Raw genomic sequence first — 27,061 nt, 5'->3', positions numbered from 1 at the left:
CTCAAACCATTCAGTACACCAGAAATAGTGTGAAAAAAGTGGGGGGATAAAATGACCCCTCACTGGCGACCCCTCACAACCTCACCAGATAGGCCCCCTGTTCTCATCATAGGTGGTCATTTTTATCCCAAAGAAAAAGTGTCCAACAAAATTAAATAAACCGTGCTAGTGCAGTAGAGTGATAAATGATCGCACTCCACGTTGTGACAAGAAGTGATTAAAATAGGCAGACACACCTTTTTCACAATTACTTCACAGAGTGTGATCTGTCAAATTAAAAGATTGGCAGGTTGCTATCCTTGCAGACCAAAACCAAATGCCAACATGTTTCTTTGCCACAAAATTTTGGCAAATTCTTCATGTCCAGACAACTTCGTCACAGCACCAGTGTTGAACACACCATTCTTGTGGACTGTCAATTGGAAAAAGTACAAAAACCACTGAGTTAAAAACACAACTGTTCACCCCCAGGTAGATCCATATTCTGAAGTTAAAAACATGATAGTTACCCTCAATCAGCTTATATCGCTCGTGCCAGCTTGTGAGGTAACCTTGTAGTGTAACGAACTCCTCATGTGAGTCCTCCTTTATGATTGACCCTTCTGTCCTTTTGTCAATCTAAACCCATGCCCCAGAAGGAAGTAAGAGTTTAAAAAAAAATATGTTGGTACTCACACATACTACATATTGTTGCACCAACTGTCACGATGTAACTTTGTAATCATGAACATAAGCCTAGGATAGATGTCTTGGGTTCCCTTAATGTATTCTGATGTTGTGGAGTATTCACATGCACCCAATACTACTAAAAAGTACATCGTTTGGCGATCATCACCAGCCCAACGGAAGGAAGTAACAGGAAGTAAAACACTCGTATCAACTCCTTCTACACCCATTCTTAATGTAAATACAGGGCTCACAATCTCAGGGCATCATGCACAATTTTGCGACCCCCATGTTCGGTCGTTTCTCGTTAAAAAGTGCCCCTAGACCAATGACACCACATCTAAAACCATAAACTTTCCATTTCTGCTGCGGTTATATATAAAAATAACATGGTTTAAAAAAATAATATATAGACATTTTAACATACATAATATACAGTTTTTGGAAGTCTGAAGCATTAATTGGTCCATGTAAAGTGTTACTCCCAATGTTCTGGTATTATTCCGTATTGTGTTCAAGATCTTCTGAGTTGGCCGTCTTGTTTGCTTTTTGTGAGCAGGGCACACGGTTGAATTTTAATACTTGTGCATGAGCTAAGAGGAACTTTATTAGTTGGCAATTCAATGGAGTGTGAGTTGGATCTAAGGTCGCCATAATTTGCCGATCTGCACGCTCTTATGCCTCTAGTGTTCATGGCTTTTTTTAGAAAGGGGCTCGTGCTTGAAATAAATTCGGACAAATACAGACAAAGTGGATGAATTCCTCCTTACTGCTCCCACATAGTCTGCAGTCTTTGGGCCCATCATGGACCCAAGTTGGCTGGTTCATGATAGATGGAAATTTACCCAGAAGTAGAGCCATTAACTGTAGTTTTCTGTGGGCCGAGAACATAATTGTTAAATATGAAGCTGGGATAAGTGATTTGTAATTGGATATTACCATCCAAGCATGTTTTCTTGCGCTAAAAGTGGTTTTGTCTACTAGCAACGAGTGGAACTTAGCTGATTTGTTTACAGCTTGCTTAAAAGTCCGGTAAGGCAGATTAGTTTCCCGGAGTTCTCTTGTACAAGTGTCTGTTAAGGCCTTTTTTAGGAAATGGGTTATGGGGACTTTGCGTCTTTCTCTATTTCGTCCCACAGAGCCTTATTCAGTTCCGAGGCTGCTATGTTTTGTTTCAAGCTGTACCAATGCTTGATGGTTGCATACTTCCTTCCCAACATTTCGTTTGTTACCCCAAGGATCCAGGCAAGATTACTGAGGGAGTTGCAGAGGCAGTGATTGTCCTCTCATACTGAAAGAGTAGACCAGGGTCCACATTACTTTTTTAGCTAGTGGTGGAGCAGAAGTGGATCCTTCTGCTAACTTTCTCTCCCAGGAGCTAGATACCTTCCTTTTCCTTTGCAGACCCTGACCCCACTAAGACTGCTGGTCTGGAGATTACGAAGGAGGGATTACTGAGTAGGGGTTTGTCAATCACAGGTTCGATATCTTTGTAAGCCATTATAAATCCAACAGTCAACAGCCCTACCAAAGATGGTACACTGATGCCCAACAGTGAACACAGAGGTCTCTCAAAATATTGTGACCTTACGCCTCCTTTTATGGTACATTATCTTAGGAGAATGCTTTCAGGCTCTCCTATGGAGGCATGTCCACCAGCAATTTTACATATGGCTGCTGATACTATAGCTGAACCCCTCTGCAAATTAATGAATATCATTATCCATTCTGGAATGTATCCTCATTCTTGGAAACAAGCCATCATTAGACCTCTTCTGAAGAAACCCAATCTGGACTCTAGGTACTGTAAGAATTATCGTCCCATCTCCCTGCTCCCTGTTCCAGCGAAAATTCTGGAATTACATCTCAACAAGCAGTTTAGGGAAACTGCATATCGGCAATCCCGGCTCAATGAGTCGCAGTTCGGATTGAGAAGGCATCACAGTACAGAAACGGCCTTGGTTTCAGCCTCGGATTACATCAGGCGTACAGTGGACAAAGGGCAGCGAGTAGTGCTAATTCTCTTGGATCTGTCAGCAGCATTTGACACCATCTCTCCTACGCTGCTGCTGGACAGACTCCGGAGTCTTGGTATTTCTCCTCTAGCACTTGCCCTTCTGTCTTCATTCCTGACAGGGACATGCCATTGGGTGAACTTAAAATCTTTTCACTCAGACTCCTATTCACTTCCTTGTGGAGTCCTGCAGGGGTCTTCCTTGAGTCCTACCCTTTTTAATCTATATGTGGCACCCCTCGCAACAGTAATTCATTCTTTTGGATTAGAGGTGGTGTCATTTCAACAAGTTGTGATCATTGTGCCATATTGTTCCTTGATGATTGTGAAAATCAGATATCAAATGTCATTATTGTCTCTGTGAACTAGACTCTAATAATAAGCTGTATTTTTTATTGTATGTTGTCGTATAGTGTGTGAATGAGGATATGTCTGAGCTGTATGAATGAGGTGATGTTTTATAATGAAATAAACGTGCTACACTTATTCAAAAAATAATTAAAAAAAAATTTTTTTCATATAGGTAAATTAGTATTTGTTGGATCTCTCTGTTTTTTTTTTTTATATATTCTGTCTTGTTGATTGTTGTCCATCATATGATGTTGATATTATTGTTGCCTCAAGTTCTTACACTTGAGTCATATGCAGATGATACACAAATTATGGCTACAATCCCCATGGGGCTGGGCTGATGGTCAGAGAATGTCCGTGGATGTATGTCCGGAGTAGCAGACTGGATGTCTGCTAACTTCCTTAAACTTAACGGGGGAAAAACTGAGGTGATGATATTCGGATCAGTGGCAACCAAATGGAAAAGTAACTCCTGGCCTCAATCTTTGGGATGCTGTCCGGTCCTGAGTGAAAAGGCTAAGAATCTGGGAGTCCTGATGGACATGGAACTTAGCCTCAAGACCCAAGTGAATCGTACCATTTCTACATGCTCCTGGCTCATAAGGATGTTAAGAAAAATCTTCCCTTTCATCCAGCGCTCAGCTAGGATCCAGGTAGCACTGGCCCTGGTAATGTCCAGACTTGATAATTGCAATGCCCTGTACCTGACTGCTAATAAGGGCTTACAACATAAACTCCAGGTACTGCAGAATGCACTGGCAAGACTCATTCTGGACATTCCCCAAAAACAATCAGCCAAGAAGGGATTAGAACACCTACATTGGTTTCCCATTGAACAACGTATCAGTTTTAAATCACTGTGTATGGTTCATAAGTCATTGCACGCTTCCTACCCTTTAAGGCTGAAGACCATGTTAAAATGGTATTCCCCAAGTCGATTATTACGCTCCTCACCTCAAATGTAACTACTGGTACCAAGAACCAAGAAGAGGAAGTGGGGGGATAAGGCTTTTTCAGTGGCAGCCTGTACGCTCTGGAATTCCCTACCCCTGGCGCCCAGATTTATCCCTCTTCTGCTCCGGTTCAGAAAAGCCCTTAAGACCTGGCTGTTCACAGATAAACGGTGAGCTGAAGTTCTTTCATTTTGCTTTTGGACTCCGTGGTATGTACGCCCTCTCTCTAGCGCCTTGATGTCCTTGGGTGACTACTGTGCTATATAAGTATCAAAATCAATCAATCAATCAATCAATGAAATCTCAATGTGCATCTATTTTAAAAGTCCCTAAGGCAAACTATCTGCTATTGAAAGTATAGTTTCAAGACTGATTAAGGGATTAAGCACCAGATGTACTAACATTGGGAATAGTTATACCTAATTGCAATTTTGTGCTAATCGCACTTAGGTAATCACAATTCCTAATGTATGAATCTTTTATTTTTTTAAATAGCTTTTCCTAATGGCTCACAAATCAATCTACTCTATGAATATTAATGAGGTAGGTATCAATTTGCAACCCATTAGGAATGTTTGCCATCACAGGGATGGCGGCCTGCTAAGGTCAGCAGACCACCATGTCTATGATTGCTTCTAAATAAACTAATCTTTGTTTTTCTGTTGAAGTGCAGCCTGTTTTCCCTTAAAGGCAAACAGGATGCTTTTCAAAAGTGAATCAATCATGTTTGTAGCTGTTATCATTGGCTTGACACTATAACCAACTGAGACCTCCTATGCTGATCATATGCTTTCCCACAAGGCAAACTACCAGGCATACAGTCATCCAGTTATACAGCAGACAAAATTACAGTTGGCAAAGCAAAGTACAATCTCTCCTATGAGGGCCTAACAAGGATTCTGCCAGTCCAATTCTACTATACCCATGGTGTGCACTAAATGCTATTGAGGTTAGCGCATGTTTTTCACACTCAGTATGTTAGGCCCACTAACTCTTTTAATAAACAATCAGACATTTATCCTTTATCATTGATTTTCCCCATAACCAGCTCAAGCCCTTTGTACTGAGTATAAGCTTTCCAAAAAGGCTACCCTCTGGCATACAATCTTAAAAATCGAAATGTATACATAAATAGAGTTGGCAAAGCAAAATACTCTCTCTCCTAAGAAATCAAGGACTAGCAAGGATCATTTTAGTGTATATATTCTATCCCTACTAGGGTAATCTGTGAAATTATGTGTATCAAAATACCTGCCTGCAGGCTTTAGCAGAGATAATATTCCATCCTCAAAAGCCTATTGTCTCCAGTCATGGTTTTCACAATAAATGGGTCAGGCCTATTGGCTGTGTCATAAGGTTTCATCATAAACAGATCAAACCTATGAAATCTGGCATGAAATTCCCCATTAACTGATAAAGGCTTTACCCTTTAACAAAAACTAGACCAACTGCCTATGTTACAAAGTTTCCTAATAAGCAAACAAGAGCTATGGCATTGGACATAACGGTTCCAGTGCACCAAACAGGTATACAGCCTTTCACTGTAGCCAACTCAGGCCTACAGTTTTCAGCGTAAACCTTTCCACAAGTCACCCATCAAACACACAGTCATAAAATTAGAAAGGTATATAAAAGTAGAGTTGACTAAGCAAAAGATTATCTCTCCTTAAACTGCCTACCAAGGATTCTCACTGAGGAAACTTTCTACAACCATAGTTTGTCACACTGTATGACCAACACCAAATCATTGCCTACAACAATTATCTATGAAATTCCATGCAACAAAATACCTACATGTAGGCTTTAAAGTAGAATAGTAACAATACACACCGTTTCATAAGAAACAGATCAGGCCAATAGCCATGATCACTGGCTTGCACCATAATCGACTCCGTCCTGCGGTATTGGATAATACATTTGACACAAGCCAATAATTGCAATACAAGCAAGCTTTTTAATGGGAGCCACCCTGTCCTGTACTCAGGGAAACTAACATGTCAGTGGAGTCTAAGCTCCTTCCAATGTATGACTCTGAAAGCCCTTTTTTGTGTTAATCCCATAAAGTCAGGCGACAGATGCACTGTCAAGTCAGAATTGAAAATCCATTTCGATGAGTGTATATCTCGGCTCTCAAAACTGAAATCTATGACTGTGCTTCTCACACCTGTACTGCCACTAGAGAAAGCAAACAGTGTAAATTGTCTGGTTATCTAAGACACTTTAATGGCATTACAATGTCATAGATGTGTTCCTGGCAGGCAGGAGGATAAATAGCATGTTTTTCTAGAAGTACAACACTTCTGTCAAATCAACACATGTACTCTCAGCTACCAAGATGTGAGTGGAGCCAAAGCCCCTCTTTTGGCAGAGCTTCTCCAGCTCTTTTTTCAGGTTGATCATTTAATGTCTGACAATCAGATGCGCTGTCAAGCTAGACATACAATGGTTTCCACTGGTATATGTCCACCTGAAATGTCCTGTAGAGGAAGCATAATGAAATAAAAGGGCTACCTCTGCAGTTGCAAAAGTCTACTGAAGGGAAAACATGAATTATAAAGAACAGTAGCTATATTCACTCTTCCAGGGAAAGCACACAGCATCATCAATCAAATCATGTACTCCTGTCTCCCAAGATGTGGGCAAAGACAAAACCCTTCTCTCCTGGTGGATCTCACACAATTGTCTGACGCTCATAAAAAGTAGAATTGCACAGCCGGGTTCACTTTCCTTTGTGCTCAATTTTACCAGGTGTATGGAAAAGCATTGGTTAATAGTGTGGCTGGAAATCTTCTACTAATTCAGTTTTCTATTACCAATGTTTCTGGATTCTAAAAAGCAGTACATCTGTACCTGTTCTTATGAGTACATTTACTGCTGCAGATGTACTAATTCTGATGAATTGAGACAGTGCCTTGAAGCATGTTGTATGTCTGTGATTGGCATGGAGAGTAAAATGGAGTCTATGAAAAGTTGCATTATAAGGAAACCTTCAATTTTGTGGCTGCATTATACACAGACTCTGTGTAAGCACACACACTTTCACTTGCACATGCATACAGGTAAAGATCCACATACACAAGCACTACTCAGAAAAAAACCCAGATACATACAGCAAACCGGCTAACAAATTCACAGGCCATACAGGGCATAACAGGATTCAAACTTTGGGGTGGAAGGCTAACACTTCAACTAGGAAGTCCAGCAAAAGTCCCATATTCAGAAACCTTCTGAGACCCAGTCAAAATTGCGAATGGAGCTTCTATCCTGGCACAATGTTGAATCTACATTTTTGGAAAATTAGTGAATTCTCAATCACAAATGGCAACTTACAGCAGTCTAAATGGAATAGATATTTTACCAAAGAAGTTTGGGAAAGTCAGAAACCTGAGAGTGGAAGATTGTTACCCTAGAGTAAAGAGCTGCTATCTTCTGTATTTTGTGATTGTGTCATTGGAGGGTCACATGCACTCGAAATCAGAAAAGCCAAACAAATGAATGTGTAATGTAACTGTTGCTCATTTAAAGTTCTCCAATACCTTTGAGTCAAGTTTGCAGTATATATGTCAAGATGTGGAGGAAAGTAGAAAAAGGGAAAAAAAGGCATCTGCATTCACGATCTTCTAATTTTTGGTAGATCGATGAACAAAACAAGCATAACTTTAGCCATACTTGAATTTATACGTTTGTAGGAGAAATCTAGGAATGCAGACCTATCTTCAAGCCTACAGTTGTAGTCCGGAATATATAGCATAGAATATCAAATGGCCTCAATATAATAAGAAAATAATGAAAATGTAAATAAGGAGTATATAATATCAAGAGGCTGCAATATCATGACCAAAATATCAAAGCCCAAAACATTGAGAAGATAAGGACATATAGCTAAGTTTAGATTTATCATTCACCACTCCAAATCTATATCACTTGAATATATAAATATGGAAAAATAAAATATCAATATTTTAGTCGTAGATATCTTGGTCACACATTCTATACTTCATTTTCTGGATCTGCACCCATGTTTAGCATGCACCAAAGTGGGTGATTCAGATCCCACTTTGATAAACAGGTCTTCTTTCCATGCTGTACTGCAGACAAGAATTTTTGTAGAATGCTATCTAACAGCAGCGTTGTCTCCATCCTGGGGCACCTTCAACAGATGCACAAAGAGGTGTACCATTTCTGGACCTCAATGTCATCTGCCAAGCTTAAGCATTAACCAGGGAAAGACAACTGAGTAGGCTTAACATAGAGACTTCCTTACCATTTACCAGTCTTCAGTTGCACCCTTCACACCTGCAATCCACCAATTCGCAGTACTCAGAAGGCTAATCAGCAGCAGCATCCTGCTATCCAAAAGGCCTCTTTGAATATATAAAGGTGCACTGTCTCCACACCCCTCACTTCACTGCCCGGGTCTTCCCACTCCAGCTGCAGGAATATAAACTACTAGCAGCCCGTCCCGACCTTGTCCGGGAGCAATCAGGCTTCAGGGCCCCCGCCCGCCCCGGCCTCCGCCCGCCCCGCCATTGTCCGTGGGTGCCCTGGAGTAGCAGCCCGTCCCGACCTTGGCTTCAGGGCCCCCGCCCGCCCAGACATTGTCCGTGGGTCCCCCGGAGCCTTACCTCATCCGCCGCACCTCCCCGCGCTCCTGAGTTCACCGGTCCGCCGCTCCTCGCCGCTCCTCCCCTCTCCTCCCCGCCTGTCCGCCGCTCCTCCCAGCCTGTCCGCCGCTCCTCACCGCTCCTCCCCGCCTGTCCGCTGCTCTTCCCCGCACTCATGTCCGCCGCTCCTCCTCACGCTCCTGGATGTCGCTCCTCCCCGCGCTCCTGATGTCAGCACGCACGTGGCGGCCGGGGCTACTTCCATGGGACTACTTTTTTTTTCTCGTAAATTTTTTAAATAATGTATATTTTTTAAATTTATATAGCCTATGTCCATCTGCACACCCTGACAATTTCAACGATGTATCGGTGTGTGGATTGGCACTGTGGTTCCCGAGTTTACCCACCTCAAAGGTTTAAAGTTCTTCCTTTATAATAGTAGTATAGATATACTTCAACTGTCTGGAAGCACAGTTGTCACCTTCCATTTTGTGCAAGGACATCTCAGGGGTATTTAAAAGGATACCATTGATCTCCACTACTTTAGTTCAATCATACACAAAATGCATGTGCTACATTAGTGTCACACACCAACAAGCTGGGTGTTAGTGCAAGTACTTCTAATTATTTTGTTCAATCTGTGTCTACACACTCATATATCCTCTCCCTGTGAAAACAATCACTGGGGAGGATGGATGGATGAGAATACAGGATAGAATGAAAGGGGGACGATAAGCAAGGCAAAAGAGGTAACCGATTGGTGCTAGTTAGGTTAGGAAGGTAGTGAAAGAGTTACGTTGAGAGAGATTCAAAATCATGACAGGAGAAGAAAAAGAGGGACAGAAGAGAAGGGAATGTTGGGTGAAGAAATAGGGTTGGTGTGAAAAGACCTCTGTGAGATGTGAGATTGCATGCGGAACACTGGAAACATAGAGGGCCCAATTCACAAACGCAAACTTAGACCTGAAGTCTAAATTTAGGCCTGAATTAAAAGGGCCATATTCAAAAAGGTCAACTTAGGCTTAGGTTTAAGTTTGTCTTTGTGAATGGACTCTTATACTTCAAGTCAAATCTTAGACTTCAGGGCTAAACTTAAACTTCAGGTCTAAGTTTACCTTTGTGAATTGGGCCCACAGTAACTTTCTCACTTCAGAGTGACATTGTAGATACTGTGGCTGTAAGGTGAAGGGAGACAGCCCTACCACTTGGAAGATGCGACTTCCCAAAACCAGGCCTGATCATATACAATTTCAGGAATGAGCTTGTGGTTAATGGGAGCTAAATAAAAGTTGACATTTTCTGGAGATATCCTAAGAAGAGGCTTACCAGTTGGATCCACTGACGTTGGACTGTTTTCAACATTATATCATTCTGGAAGCATGATTATGTGAAACTGGCTGACTGACTTTGCAGCTAAACAAAATTGAAAGCAAAGCAATAATGTCAATAATGGAAACATATGTCTTGTGCATATTAAACTCAATACTACTGCCATTCAGAGGGTGGTTTGTGCCAAACTTTTCCTCCCCGCCCTCAACTATGCTCAGCAAACATTTCCCGGCATGATGGGCACTGCCGTAGAAAAGATCCAGTGCAAAGTCTACAAGAAGTTATTCCACTTCCCATCTCACACAAGGAGTACCTTGATCAGTTTGGAATTTGGGCTGTTGGAACAAAACCAGGAAAGCTAGGCAATTCTTGCTAAATACTATTTTCAGACAACGGCTGCCCCGAACAACACCATGAAGGCCCTAATAAAAATAATTTTTACATCTACAAACTGGCCCAGGTCCAATAATCTGGTGGTAGCTAAAGAATATCTACAACTTGCAAGGGAGGACTGGGACAACAATTTGATTAATTATAATTGCATTAAAACCGCAATAAAAAAACAAATGTACCATTGTTTATTAGAAGTGGACATAGTAGACCTCCGTATCCGGGCTTCTCATGGCGCCACAACTGCTCAGCTCAGCCAAGTCCCATCTCCATCAAGCAGTATAAAAGCACATTTTAAAACATATGCCGTTGGCTACAATAGTCCTGCTTCCAATCAGAGAATTGAACCCAACTTGGAAATCCATTGATAATATCAACAGTTGTAGACAATGTAACCCCAGAACAAAATCCTTGGCACACATAATTCCCTGCAGTCCGGCATTGCAACATCCCCCGCTGACTCCTACTGAGGCATACTTACAGCGTGGGATTCCGTCGGCCAAAGAGGCCGTCCCTCTTTTGTACACCATGGACTCAGTGGCAGACAAGGCCAAGTTTGGGAAATTCGTAATGCAAGACCGAAACTTGTTAAAGAACATGAGTAGTCTACAGCCTTAACAACTTGCGATTCACCTCCCACTGTTGGTAACGTGAAATGGACTTTACATTGAAGTAACAAGCTTTGACTAACTCTGTTGCTGGGTCTTTACAAACTACGGATCTGTGTATCTGACTAATATAGACCTCAATTTGTACATACATCTGGTACCTAATCTGCTGTGGTCCCCTATCAGCCATCATGACCGGCCTGATCTTGAGATGTCCCCCCCCACAAGAATACTTATGAGGCTGGCTGCACTTTGGAAGTCACACTATCCTAGGCACATAACATCTTAACTATAAGTTCCGTTGTTGCAACAAATCTTGATCAATTCTGCTGCCTCAGCCCACAAATTGTAGACCTTTGGTACCTTCAGTATAGACCTGTCGCCAGGTAATTGCCATTTTATCAAACATACCTTTTAATGCACTGCACTTTGGCTCTATGGGTTGTGTCACCATGCGCAGTATTATCTTGAGCCGTACTCTCCTAGGCACGTGTAGCCTCTGTATATGACCCTTCATAAAGCCATCCACACTTTACAAAATGAACTTGAAAAGACACCACACTATGCATTCATGGGTTGTCATTATGCCAAGTATGACCTTGAGTCGTACTCTCCAAGGCACATCAGCACCTTATTTATAAAGCCTCGAGCATTGTTGACACTGTGTCATTTCCATATATAACCTTTTATTATGATTTTTTCACATAAAAAAATGAATTACTTCTGGCAGTGTACTTTGAACTTTAGCTTTATGGGTTGTGTCATTATGTCCAGTAAAATCCTGAGCCATCTGTGCCTTATAAAACACAGACCTAGTGCAGTTTCTGCATATGAGTCTTCATTATGTAATCTGCACTTCACCTCTAGGCTCAGTATTTCACACCTTATCTCTATACTTCTGCTGTACACTTGACACATTAACATCCCGAGTCCTGTGAAATTTCGTAATTACTACCTTCCGCACCATCATGACATGCTACATATACATCATTAGCATGCACTATCATCCTTTCATGATTTTAAGGAAAAAGGGGAAGCTGTTGTAATCTGAATTTTCTAATGCACTGTATTAAAATTTTGTTTTAATCATATAGGGCCAGATGTAGGTAATCCCAGATTACCGATTCTTAAATACCGAATCATACCGATTCGGTATTTAAGATCTGGCAATCGGGATGTAGATAATTTTACCGAATTAATTACCGAATCGGTATGATTCGGTAATTACCGAATCGGTATTTACTGATTCGGTAATTGCCATTCATTTCTATGGGCCTGGAGGCCCATAGGAATGAATGTCAATTACCGAATCGGTAAATACTGATTCGGTAATTGGGGGAAACATAGAAGGGCGGCAGGGTGTCACTTTGACACCCTGTTGCACCCCGCAATTGGGCATGGGTGCACATGTTGCAGACATATATGCCCTTAGGGCATGTATGTCTGCAACAAGGCACTGCTTTAAAAGCAAAAAAAATGCTTTTGAAAGGGTTTTCATTTTTTACCACCAACTTATAGTTGGTGGTAAATAACGACTTCTTAAACCCCTGTAGCACTGATTACAGTGCTACCTACATGTCAAAATACAGATTTGGTAATTTTACAGAGTCGGTATTTTTCCGAATCGGTAAAATTACCGAATCTGTATTTTAGCATGCCCCTAGATCCCAAAATCAAAATACCTGTCGATAACGGACGAAATCGGCCGTTACGACCGGTATTTGGCTTCCTACATCTGGCCAATAGTGCTGTAAAATATGTTAGAAAGTTATTTTAGGAGTGTTTATTGCTGTGTTCTCTCACACTGTGATATTTGTTTTATGTAACTAACTAAGTAATCTTACAATAAACTGAACAATGACATTGGCATCAAAATATACTTTCTTTCTTTTTAAAATGTAGGAACCAGTGCTGTGAGTTTTCACACAATCACTTTATGATGTTTCTCCACTGACCAGCTGTTGTTTTGTATCACAGGGTCAGCTACAGAAAACACATTGGAAACTTCATAGCTGATCGCCATGAACTCCATCACTGTCTATGAAAATGGCCAGTTCAAGGGGCTCAGTAGGACATTTACGGCAGATGTTGTGAATCTGGTATTGGAGAACTTCGGAGACTGCATCTCGTCTGTGAAGGTGGTGGGGCAGCCATGGCTAATGTACGAGCATCCAAACTACCAAGGAGGGTTCATTCTTCTAGAGGAGGGAGAACATCCTTCGCTTGACATGAATGACAAGGCATCTTCTCTGAGGCTGATCACTGATGACCTGACCAATCCAAAGATCACAGTCTATGAGCATCCCAATGCCGCTGGTAGTCAAACAGTTCTGACTCAAGAGACCAATCTAATGTTTGGAAACATGAGTGATAAGATATCATCCCACAGAGTCCAGAGTGGAGCATGGCTTCTGTACGAGCATCCAAATAGAGGGGGAAGGTATATTCTAGCCAGGACTGGTGAATATCTGGCAAACTACTGTGATATTGGTTTCAACGATCAAGTATCCCATGTGTATCCTTTGCGCCGTGGGAAAGCCTCTGTGACCGCCACACTTCTGTGGGGCAAGAAAAAGATAGAGAGTGAAAAGAACATCCAGGCAGATCAGTATTTTTACGTCAACAACACAGACAGTGAGCAGGAGTTCACTGCTGCTTCTTGCAAAGAGTATGAGAAATATGTCTCCCATAGCTTTGAATTCAGCAATGAGTCTTCCATTAAGGTGGGTGCTTCATTTAGCTTGGGAGGAGTGGCCAATCTTTCAGCAGAGGCGTCCAACACCTTCTCAGTAAAGAAAGATGAGGTTGAGGCAGTCACCACGAGGAAGACAGCAGAGTTAAGTGTGCCGATGAAGGTACCACCACGCTCAAAAATAACAGTCAGTTTCATGAGCAAGGAGGTTACCATCTCAGTTCCAGTGGAGCTGAAAATTTTCCAGGGGAGTAAGACGGTGACTGAATATGGCACATACCGCTGTGAGTCTGGCACAGATATCTACATAGATGTGCAATCTGAAACCATTAGTAAATAGTAGTACCTGCCACACCTTCTTCTTGTTAGGGTCTATACCTTAACATTGATTTGCTATTTGTGCTTTTTTTTTTTAAACTGAGAAATCTTTAAAGGATTCTTTTAGGGTTTTCATTTTCACACACCATATTTCACAAAAGATCATTAGCTAGCAGGCAGTCGACCTGGGACCCAACTAATGCTCAATGCCATAAAATGTGTTTTTCTGGTAGGTTAACAATGAACTCTGACCCCTTACAAGAATGTCAACCAATGGCATATATGAACTGGGTCATTGGTTGTCATTGCTACATAGCAGTAAGACTGTATCCTCGAGTCAGCAAGACAAGGCTATACTTTACCTTTCAAAGGCAGTCACTGGGGTACTGATGTATGGTTGGTTGTTTACTACCTTAAGGCTGTCATTGGCCAGTGTGCGTTTATGATGCGCTTCAAGCTGACTGCGCACTTGAGGTGCTTTGCGGCAGTGATTCTCTTGTGCCTGCAGGTGTGCCATACCTTGCTTCTGATGTTTACAGCAGCATCAGTGTCTGTTTGCTCTCAGCATAAACTCTGCTAAGACAATAGTCTGGCCATTTGGTGTCATTACAGCAACAATGGCTGTTTTGTACAGCACATAGCATAACTCCATGATATATATATACATATATATATACATATATATATATATATATATATATATATATATATATATATATATATATATATATATATATATATATATATATATACACACACACAAAGAAGGAGAACAGACCACTCTCGTCTTCAAAAAATCTTTCGTCTTTATTGCCAAGTAAACATCAGTGACGCGTTTCGGGCACGAATGCCCTTGATCACATATATATATATATATATATATATATATATATATATATATATATATATATATATATCCCCTAAGCATCTCTGCTTAAAAGATCTCTTGCTGAAAACTTGTGCAAATCAGACTAATTCCTGCCCTAGAGCCCAATTGTCAGAGCTGCACATGTGTTCTTCTGCTGTCCACAGGACAGGAGCCAAATCCATACTCTGACTGTGAGTTACTGTTCTCTGGAGTCGAACATCTGTCCCAAAGCTTTAGTTGATGTACAATATAATAGATTACTGGTGCCTTGCTCAATGTATTTGTATCAGCCAGATACTGGAAGCAGGAGCATGCGTCTCTGGGTGTGTAGGACCATCTCTATGGTTTTCAATATCAGAAGAGCCCCCTAGAAGAATTTGAGACCAATTCACTAAGAAGGGCCTGAAGCTGTATTCGTAGCTTTACACTTACATTCAACTGTAGATTTACAGCTTTCTTGAAAGCTTACATTTTTTCAGGAATATGCATGGTCCCGGTATAGAATTTCCAATCATCGGAAGGTCATGTGACATTCACAGATATATCCCATTCCTCTGCAGTGTTACCCATAGCAGCACACTCTACATACAGAGAATATATGCCCTGTGCAAATACACATTTTTGGTTTTGTTTTCTTCCTTGGAAACCTACAATCCCAACACATTTCCAGATGATAATTCCTCTTCTCACATGGCTGATCTACAACTCTTTCCAGGCAAGAAAGGGGAAGAAGAAGAACTTGTGAATGTCCACAAACATCACTAACCATGCCTGGAATGCCCACATCCTACCCTTGATTGGAATGTGTAGCTGCAGAGTACGCCAATAGGCTAATGCCTTCCTGGAATGACTTCATGAGTTCCTGGGAGGTGCAACTGAAGTACATTAAAAAATGTCAATATTCATCCAACCAATGAGACAGTGGCATAAGAAGGTCACCGTAGGGCCCAAATGCAAGAATAAAAAATGCCCCCTTTTGTGGAAATAAAAAAGTGTGATATTTCTGGTGCAGAGTGCCCTCCTGGATCCTAGCCCCAGGTGCAATTGCACCTGCTGCTCCGTTGGTAGCTACATCCCTGAATAGAGAAACATTTAAGTGCAGCTGTGCTGGATTACTCGACTTTAGATTGTTTGCCATTGTTTCTCATTATATTACATTTTAGCTGGCTTAAATAGAATCTTTGTGTACTTTTTTTTTTCTAAACAAATAACACCCCTTGAAATGAAATAGACAAAGTACATGTTTGTACATTTGTGTGGAATAAGGATTACTTTCTATTGTGGGTTTTCCTCCAGTATGGGAATCTAGTCAATTATCAGTGTTTTCATTTCCTGTATGATTATATCAGTTTCTGGTTGAGAACGAATAAATCACAATTTTCAACAGTTCAAGAGTGCATTTGTGTGATCACTATTTTGAATTGGAAAACTTTATTGTCACCATCACAGCCCTGATATAGTGGATGTTTACCAAAGTGCCAGGGTAGCAAAAATGACTTCAGTTACTTTGACATCTCTCCTTATTATAGCAGAGGAAATTACCACACATGAACTTTGACTCTGATGTCATCACAGGAAGTTGCTCTACCCAACCTTTGGGCCTGATGATAATACAGGAAGTGGCATCACTCAACATCAAAAAAAGTACAATAATAACATGGTAAAAATAATTATACTAAAACAGATGAAAGGTTACTCATACTACCAGCCATAAATTAACTATGGTCCTGCCATAGTAAATAAAAGCTGTAAATATTATAGACTAAGGGCAAGCAAATCATTGGCTAGCTGAACAGTCATCTTCTTCTAAAATGTGGTCCTCATATTCCCAAGTACAGCCTCAAATGCTCAATCTCACCTCAATCCTCATATTCCAAGACATTGCCCGAACTGCTCAGTTATAGCACCAGAAGAGGATTTTTGTTGGATCTGCCTACTATCTGATCCAGTCTGGACACTGACTGCATGGGGGCAGCTCCTGGGTATAAATGTATCTGCCACAAGGTGCAGCTGCCCAGCTCACACTAGGTGCCAGATCCTCTGCATCTTCTTGTAACTACCTGTGGGTGACAGGAAACCACAGTGTCTAGTCTAGTAACAGCAGGCTTAATTTAGTGACTGAATTGTTATGCGTTAATACAAAGCCAATGTATCCAGGTACTTATAATAGTTTGGATCTACAGTCACAACATCTGTTTGGAATGTACAGTGCACCCTCCACAATCTGAACTGTTTCCAGTGAATTGTTTAATCACGTTGGCCCATATGATTGAGACGATGCGCCTTCACTCTAGAAACTGCTACTATGAATAGAAGCATTGTTCATTTGTATGAATGAAAGCTTTGTACAGTTGTAGATGAAAATATTGCTTACAGAAACATTGAGCTACCAAAATATATCAAGAAAACATAACAAAGCTACTCACAGAAAAATGTATTAAAACAAATACAATGTATTAGAGGACTAAATTGTCATAATGCAGTACAATAGAACAAAAAATATATAACACAGAAATATTACAGAACAAAATCATTATTTATCAAGATATCTATGATGGGATTCAGAGTACTAAAAATTGCTACAGGATACAATAAGGTATAGGTGATCAGTCCTCAGCGGTCACACAGTGGGGTGACAAAGTTAAAAAAAGGTGTGTTAAGAAAGAAGGTTAAGCAAGGCAAACACAAAGAGCAGTGTTGTTTGATAATCATCATTCTTTTTGACATTGGCACCTATAGTCAACAGCGCTTCAATACCACAAGAAATGAGGAATCATCATCAAGACTAAAATATGGAAGGAGTCAGAGGTACATGTAACACCTAAAGAAATCAATAAATGGGGAAAAATGAGGGCCATTGACCCAAGAGAAAAAAAACAGGAAGCAGTACCGAAAGATAAACTTACATAGAGTGTAGCCAGGTAGTTCACATTAAAAGTAGGTATCAACCTAACACATGGGCATGTGGCCTAAAGCGTCGTATAAAATCACTTGCAAAAAATGTCAACAAGAGCCTGATAGATGTGTTTTAATTATCATAGCAAGTGTCAACAGCACAAGGGAAAAACATGACACACAGGTTGAAAAAAGGGTGACGCAGGAGGAGGCACTTACCACTGTCAAAGCCCAGTTTGCTGGAAAAGTCTAAAAATAAGGGAACATATTTAATAAAATACCCAGCGAAAAAAAACCATCAAGGAATATATCTAAAGGTGCCAAAGGAAAAGGAACTTACCCAAACTACTGATGCAGTAGTTGGCTCAAAGGCTGGACCCTAACGGTTGCACTTTTCACCCATGACTAGAGGTCGCACCTTTCAAGACCATCATCAGTTGTGCAAGTCCTGTATAGATTCCTTCCATTTGGGGATCCCCATTGATATAGCAGAAATTCCACCCTCAAGGCCTAATCACGAGTTGCTCATAATGTTCCAACCCATGAATTAAACCCTGCTTGCACATTGGCCGGAATTATGAGTTTGAAGCTATTTAACACATCCAATATTTATCAGATACATTAAATACCTCAAGGATTATTACATTTCAGCAGGCCAAACGTGCTGACATTTTACAGGGGAAAACATACAGTAATTACTGTAGCATGCAGATTTTGGTGCATCAAACACCAAAATCAGCATGTTATTCCCCATAAACTCATTATAAGTTTTATGTATTGCACCCAATAAATAAAGTACACTGAGGTATTGTTGTGTATCAGGGGTGAAAAATAAAAGCTATACTCATAATCAGGATCTGTGCAGCTTAAATACAACACAGAGTCATTCTGTGAGATAACAGTTTGTTGATGCACCAAGCAATCAAATATTCGCTCAAGTGCAGTGAAATTGGCCACTTCATCGAGTACTTCAGTACCGCAACATTTCTTGTGGATGGATAAATGTATTCCACCATTTCAGTTAATGATAGCATAGAATTGTGAGGTCATGTATCAAATAATCTGATAGTAGGTGCGTTTTATCCAGGGTTGCAGGATCTTTAGCTAGCTGCACAAAAACCTGAGTACCACAAATCTAGTGTGCAACCACAAATCTATTGTGATCCTGTTTGATCAGAGACAACCTTTGGGTGAAGTGGAAACTCAACTTGGAAAAAAACTGGAAAAGTGAGGGCACTTTGTTTCGTCATGGTAACAAGTCACTGTGTTACCCATGAAGATCCTGCCACGTCCTTGTTCATAAACTACTCCATTGACAGCTTTGGCTGGATTGCAGGAGCAGCTTTTTTTTTTGATTGGGCAAGGGCACAATCATCAGGGGTAACATGGGTTTTGTGGTTATCATGTTTAGGAATAAAGTGTAATGCAGGTGATGAATTGCACAATATGCCTCCATTTCAAACAAAATGAGAATAATAGGTGCACACCACCACTGCAATTGGAAGGCTTGTGCAGGTATCACCAGTCTCAACAAAGATTCAAGTCCCGCATGTCTTGATCCAAGCCTTGCAGGAAAGTATGTTCTTTATATTTAGAATGCTCTTACTGTAACTGGGCAGTGGGCTCTGCGCAGTTACTTTCCTCCAGCCCATGGCCAACACCCACCAGATACAGCCACCCAATCCGCCAACCAAACAAGATGGCTTACGGCATGCCACACTTTTGTAATAAATACAGAATGTTACTGCCCTATTTATTCCAGATAACACTGTGGGAAACTGTAGTTCATTACTAGGGAGTTATTTGACAGACTGCTGCTGGTGTTTTACTCTGCATGTGAGAATATTTTACTTAAAAAGATGAGGAACATATTTGAGAACCCCTAGACAATATGCCATCATTTTAGCTTGTGGGAGAACTAACCATAATCTTCATGACAAAAATAACCCCCTCAGACTATCATTCCTAATGAAAATGCTTTAGGTTTTACAGCCTTGATCTAGATGGGTTCTTGTGTGATGCGCTTTTTTGTCATAAACACAGATTGTTAGTGATATGGATGTTCATTTGAACTCTGGCAAAGCTGAACTATAACATTGGGGAGTTGAGAGAGCAGAGAGAGCAAACCACTATACCCCTAAGCCAAAACAACCCAAAATGTACCTTAGGTCGATCTCCCACATTCATATGGATCAGAAAGGGTGGTAAAACTCAAATCCACGAAGCAATGTGTCCATGCATTAAGACCGCTGCTAAAGCATCAGACTCAATACAATCTAATTGGATTAAATACTTTCAATGTAAAAATAATTTGTGCTCACTCAATCAGTCAATCAAACACACTTTATTTGGCTTTCACATATCAAACAATAAAAGTATTCTAAAATGCCATAAATGATAAAAAGGATCAAATATTTTTACACACGTCACATTGAAGTCAATACTACCCTAACAATTCTTATACCATGCATACAATCTGTTATAATGCATATATCAAAAATCATGAAAGATAAAAAGACAGTCGAGAGGATGATTCTAGAAGCCTCCTCTAGACTATATATATTAGCAGAGTGGCTCAAATAGTAAACATATGCCCTTGTAGCTACAAACATTTAATCAAGGCCAGCTCTGAGCTTCGATGAAGATTTTAAGAAATTAAGAACAAAATAAATTGAATATTTATACAATAATTGTAAATGAATAAAAGCTGGGTGCACCTGCTTAAATTTCAACCTCATTAGGACCGGAATAATAAAAGTTTTCCGGGGAGCTGTATAATAATTACCGAATATGTGGAGACTCACCGTCACAGCCACAGGATTCTAAAATCTGGCCTCTACTACTCCCCCTTGGTAGGCCCAACAGGAAGTTAAATAAGTCCAATCGGAACCTAGTCAATAGAAAATTTTCATGAGTGCTAAAGGCTCCCAGAAGGTATGGCTCGATCATGTGTGTTGTTCTTAGAATTAAAAATGTACAGACACTGGGTTTCCTCAGTTCCAGCTCTTCCCTCTCCATTTTCCTTAGGGTGCAAAGGACTACCTGACCCACCCCAGGTCGCTCTTAATCACCGATTCTCGGTTTGTAAAAAGTTTTACTCTTTCCAAACTTTCAAAATTACTTTTGATGTATCTGAGCCAGGGAATGTAATCGGTATAATCAATGGACATACATTCCTTCAGGATTAAACGACTCAAAGTTGTACCCTCATTCAGCCAAATCTTTAGCCAAAATGTTAAAGGGCGTAAAGGCCAGTAAATCACAAAGATAGGGCACCCCCAGTTCTTCATGAGCCACCATCTTTGACATTTCACGAAGCACACCTAGTAAACTCTTCAGGAATGAGTTCTCAACTACTTGTAACTCATTTGTGGAAACATAACCCCATATTTCACTACCGTAAGCTGCTTTAGCGACCCTCTTGGCCTGGTATATCTTTAAAAGTGCAGCAATCAGTCTTCTGCCTAATTTGGAGCAAAATTTAAAACATCCGTATTTGCACACACTAGGGGGTCGATTAGGATGGCGGTTTTTCCGCATCCTCCGGGCCGGCGGAAGTGTCCGCCGGCCTGGAGGATGCGGAAAAACCGCGGCGGAGACTCCAAAGACCCACCGCCAAATTAGGATGGCTGGTGGGTCTGATAATCTGTCCGCCGCTTTTCCGCCGCGGTCGGAAGGCGACCGCGGCGGAAAAGCACTAACATGTCTGGCGGTGTCTATCAGACACCGCCAGGCATATTAGGATGTCTGAAAATATATGCTTTTCCGCGGCGACTTTACCGCCGTGGAAAAGCATACGGACCTTCACTTCGGGGGCCCGTTGCGGGCCCCCTGGGTGAAGGTGGGGTGGGGGGTGCACATGGGGGGTACCTATGGTACCCCCCTGCATTTGCGTGCACAATGCAGCAGGCACCGCGCGGTGCCTGCCGCTTTGTGCACGCAAATGCTGTGCATGGATTTTTTACATTGCGGCGGATGCAGCTTGAAGCTGCACCCGCCGCAATGTTAGAGATGGAGGATGTGACCGCCACACTGGCGGTCACATCCTAATTTGATCGGAGGGAACGCCGCAGCCCATGCGGACGTTCCCTCCTCCTCAGGGGTCGCGGACGGACTCAAGTCCGTCCGCGATCCTAATCGACCCCATAGTCTCCCCTTTTCCTCTGTTTTAATGGGCCCGGTTCATTTGATCATCCATTAGGGCTCCCAAGTATGGTAAAATGTAATTTGAGGAACTTGAGAAGAGCCAACCATGAATTGAAAAGACTTTTTCGGGCAAAGTCCCACCTGCATCACATATGACTTAGAATCATTTATTGTCAAGTCCAAAATTGCCATAAAGGAGGAAAAGGAGCCGAGCAATGCGTGTAACCCCCTTGTGGTCCTAGATTAAAGTACTGCGTCGTCTGCATATAATAAAACAGGCAGACCACGTCTGCCTACCTGCGTATAATCTACCATTGTGCTCACTCAATAACTTAGTTCCAGACAAATTAAAAGTTAAAGGGTTTTAATCACAATATTTGAAAACTAGCAATGCATATTCAATGCTATAAAAGCTCCCAAAGCCATAGTTATGTAGATTAAGTAAAAATCTGAAAATATTTCCAATGTACAGCTACAAAAAAAAGGCCATCATTCAAAGTAGAACAAGAAAGTATTCTGGTTCAACCCAAAATTCAAGGTTTTTTTTGTACAACACTTGCATGCGAAATAAGAAATTTGAAAGAATCATTGTGGGGTGGCAAACACATAATTTCTCCCCCAAATCAGCTGAGCACATAAAATAATGTAATTACCTTAACACCTTAGCAATGTCCTGTTTTATTGAATAATTATTGAGCATCCTCTATGCTAATTCCATCTGGAGATATCTGAACAAAAAGTTACATTTGCAATGTCACGCTGCTAGGATTAATAGATTTCATTGAAGTGACAGAAGACATCATAATATGTCTATAGTTACATCTGAGTTAGAAAAGTTCACCATGAATATAATAACAGAAGTGAAAACTATTCGAATGCATGCTAGCTTAACTGTCCTTTGAAGAACTTGTGGGGAATGGATGTGCAGGAGGGGAAAGCACTTACTGAGTGACAAATATGGCTTGCATCTTAATTAAACTTACGTTTTGCACAGAAATGAGGCCTAACTAAAATACATAATAATATACATCATAGGAAATCCATTTAAACATCCATTATATGAAATCCATGTTTGTATGTGAAATTGTGTGTGTAAATGCACATTGCACATTGTCAATGATGCACAAAAATATAAATCCATAACATTTTTCACAGAGTTAACTGACCTATTGCTGCTAGTGTTGAAAGTGCATGTTTTAGTCTGCATCTCAGAATGTTTTACTGACATGAATGGGAAAGATATTTGAGAACTCATAGAAAACTTGTTCTAATTTTAGCCTTCAAGCGCCCAAACCATCATTTCTACAAACCAAAACAAACCCCCTTATTATTGTTTATTTCTAAAAGTAATGCTTCATGTTTTACAGCTTTGATTCCATTAAGATGGCTATAGGTGGACCACAGCTTTGTCACAGATACAGAATCCTAGCACTCGAGTTGTTTATTAGGACACTGTGTTAAAGCTGCAGATGGACACAAGTAAATCAAGCGACAGACCACTTCTGGTGTTGGAGGTACATTTTTTACTAAGAATATCAGCTTTTATTTCCCCAATAATAAGGAACATAGTGTAAACATATAGAGAATGTGCTTTAATATTAGCTACCGTAGCACCTTTAATAACCGCTATGAGAAACAGCCTTCATGCAGCCCCGCCCTGCACAGTTTTCTGATCAATACCTCAATTGCAAATCCTATAGTGATATTATCAATGGTGTCATAGATGTCATGAGTGATGTAATATGTGGGTAATTAACAGTGCATGGCAAGGGACCGAGTTACGTTAACTTAGGGCACGGGTTAGAGTTATAGTTACCAGAGAAAAAGCCTAACTGTTGGATATTAGTGGTTTTGTACTTTTAAAACTGACATTGTCACTTAGCTACAATGGAAATGTAACCTTTCTTTTTTTAAGTGAATTTCTAGTGTTTTTTATAACATAAGTAATATTTTGTTACCATCTGTAAAGCCAACCCCTGGCCATTTGCAGTGGGTGTTTTGCCACAGTGCCCTCGCCATGCACAGTTTTCTCATCAATAATTTTACTGAAAATGTTACAGTGATATTATAAAGGATATCAAAGTAGAAGCCATGAGGGTGCATGGTTTTACACACACCCCATTTCCCCTTTCAGTTGCATTGTAATTGGGCAGACGGAAATGCTGACCACGAGTCAGTGTCGGGCTGAGGCTTTCCGCCAGACAAAGTATTCAGCACCTTAGTGCCTGATTTACAATGGTAAACTTACGCTTTTGTGTAAGTTTATGAATGTTAGGTATTCACAAAGGGATTTATGAGTCATATCTTTACAAGCGTGGAGTCCTCGCACATAAAAAGATAGGAGGGTTGTATCTTTTATGTGCGGAGACTCTGTACTCTTAAAGATACTATTCGCAAATCCCTTTGTGAATCCCAAACAATCATACATTTACACAATGCTGTAAGTTTACCTTTGTGAATGAGACCCATAGTGTTAACACTCCAATGAATTGTAATGAGCTATTATCATCAACAATAAATGGAGATTTTAGGTTACAATTTTGAAAATGCCACTTTTAAAACCTTGGCATTTTCCTCGACAAAATTGTTTAAGTCCTTCTATGAGTTTCCAGCTGCTTGGATTTGTTAATGACTCCCCAACTAAGAATATGTATTGGGCCAAGACAGTGAACAATAGCACAGAGGTTTGGACAAGATGAGCCACCCTGCCAGGATGGATGGGCATGGTGATGTACCCTGCCCCCTTGTACTTCAAAGTTCTTGCCTCCAGCACACACAAAGGACCTTGCCACCAGTCTTTTGTATCCCTACACTTCTTGGAGCCTTGACAGGGAAAGGGAAGAACTTTCCAGGGAATATATAGGGAATCTCCAACCTCAAAGCTGCCACCAGGTATAAATATTGGACAACCTGGCTACTCGTCAATACACTCCTGGACTTGTGGGCACTACACAGGAAGTGTTGCCTTCTTTTCCAGAGTACTGCCTTTCTGATTCCAGAGAACTGATCTTCTGCCAAATTCATGCCTTGTTCCCTAGAGGACTGACCTGTTGCTTTAAATGTGCCCTGCTCTTTGAGAAGGAAGACTAGACCTGCTCCCTTCACCCCGGACTAACGTGACCTTCGGTTCCGAGATACAGGGGCACAACAAGCTCCAGAGGCCTCTAGGTAACTTTCCCGCTGGCCTGCTGGAATTGACCTGCATGGACCTGCACCTGGACCTGCCTGAGGACCTCTGGTAGAGTGAGCTCCTGATCCCCAAGAGAAGCCGCCCCAGGTCCTGGACCCTTCTCTGGCATTAGAGTGCAGTCTTCTTAGTGAAAAAGAGAAATACTAAAGTTTGAGGTTCTTAGTAACCGTGAAGAGGCCGATTGCACCAAAATGTTGCTGCTTGCGATGACCGCCAATGTGAAACTCCAGGGAACCCAACTCTTTTGTCTATAGTGAATGCCAGTGATATTTGGCAATGCAAGATCTTGATTCTGTGCAAAAGCAACAAAACCCTGCTGTGACCTGCAATGAGAAGCTCTAGGCCCTGCACAGACAACAATCGCAACATACAAGGTGAAGGACCTCTTACTCGAGTTGATATAATATGCTACTTGATATGTTTTCGAAAACATAGAACTCAATAAAAATACCAAGATTGAAGGGACATTCAGCTAGATTCATGAAGCCAAATTGCGATCGCAATAGCTGCGAATTCGCAATTGCAAGCGCAATTTGACGGAAAGGAATTCAAGAAAGAGAAAATACTAAAATTGCGTATTCGCAAAATAAAAATCGCTAAAAGCGAAAACCGATAAAATCGCTAATAGCGAGGCGCAAATTAAGAAGAACTCAAATCAGGTGGTAACCAGTAGCGAAAAAAAAATATTTTTGAAAAACAGTTAGGTTAGTCCCAACAGGTGCAGGGCTGACCAAACACATTTAAGGACATGCAGCTGGAGCCTGGGGATTCCCACAATGCCTGGACTCTACATGCTGGTGAGGCGGCGTAGGCTGCAGCGAGCTGCACGCAACAGCGGGTCACCCTTCTGGGCCAAACCAGGGAGCAAATCTATGCCAAGTACCGCCTGAGTGGGGCTATGATAATCAAGCTCATCTGGGACCTAGACCCCCTGATGCAGCACCCTACAAGGAGGACCAATGCCGTGCCCACACATGTGCAGGTATTGTGCTGCCTGCACCTCCTGGCCTCTGGAAGCTTCCAGGGGAGGGTCGCTGTTGCAGGGGGGATATCCCAGCCCACCATGTCCCGCTGCCTAAGTAGTTTCCTGGAGGCAATGCTGACCCGGCTACACCACTATATATCATTCCCCACCAGCCAACAGGACCTCAATGAGACCAAGCTGCAATTTTACAATGTAGCGCAATTCCCACACGTCATTGGATGTATTGACTGTACACACATCCATATTTTCCCACCTGCTGAAGATGAGTACATGTACCGCAACCGGAAAAGCTACCACTCCCTCAACATCCAGATGGTGTGCAATGCAAAAACAATCATCACGGACATTGTGGCACAGTACCCGGGGAGCACACATGACTCCTTCATCTTCAGGCACAGCGGCATCCACACACAACTGGCCAGGGGAGACTTTGGGGAAGGACACCTACTAGGTAAGTACACATGCCCTAAAATTGTACACTGTGATTATGTAGCTGCGCAGAACAGGCACTCACCCTCTGCTCCTTTCATTCAGGTGACAGCGGCTATGCTCTCTGTGAGTACCTCCTCACCCCATACCTCAACCCTGCAACACCACAGCAATGGCGAGTTAATGCATCACACATACGCACAAGGAATTGTATTGAGAGGACATTTGGCCTGTTGAAAAGCAGGTTCCGCATACTGCACAAGACAGGTGGGGCCATGAAATATGATCCTGAGGTCTGCTGCCGCATCGTGGCCGTGTGTGCCATCCTTCACAACATTGCTACCAAGCGCAGGATCCCTGTTGACATATCTGGCAGTGAGTCGGAAGGGGACAACCAACCACCTGCTCATATGCGTCACGCACGTGGGGAGAATCATGCTGAGGGACACAAGCGCCGTAACGCAATCTGCATGAACCATTTCTAATGCACCCACTCCCCACACCCATTACTTGACTTATGCATGAGGACATTAATAATGACATGAGTCAGATTAAGGTAGTCAGAACATTTTTATTTGTTAAAGCACAATAAACTTGGCATTCTGCTAACTTGTACATAAATG

General features: G+C 41.5%; 1 pseudogene across 7 annotated transcripts in view; it reads left to right on the top strand.

Moving 5' to 3' along the window:
- LOC144768050 (epidermal differentiation-specific protein pseudogene) overlaps window positions 1–27,061 on the top strand; it is a 254,302-nt pseudogene that overhangs the window by 122,017 nt on the left and 105,224 nt on the right. For 6 of the 7 annotated variants that reach the window (XR_013598435.1, XR_013598437.1, XR_013598439.1 and 3 more), the window contains one exon: window positions 12,893–16,185. The exons of the other annotated variant lie outside the window; for it this stretch is intronic. The product of XR_013598435.1 is annotated as an epidermal differentiation-specific protein pseudogene, transcript variant X1 (transcript). Of the gene's footprint in view, window positions 1–12,892; window positions 16,186–27,061 lie in introns of those variants that run through there. 7 annotated transcript variants of the gene reach the window in all.

This window comes from Lissotriton helveticus, chromosome 7 (assembly GCF_964261635.1).
Source record: "Lissotriton helveticus chromosome 7, aLisHel1.1, whole genome shotgun sequence".
Classification (NCBI taxonomy): Eukaryota; Metazoa; Chordata; class Amphibia; order Caudata; family Salamandridae; genus Lissotriton; species Lissotriton helveticus.
This window is presented reverse-complemented; position numbering and strand designations above follow the sequence as displayed.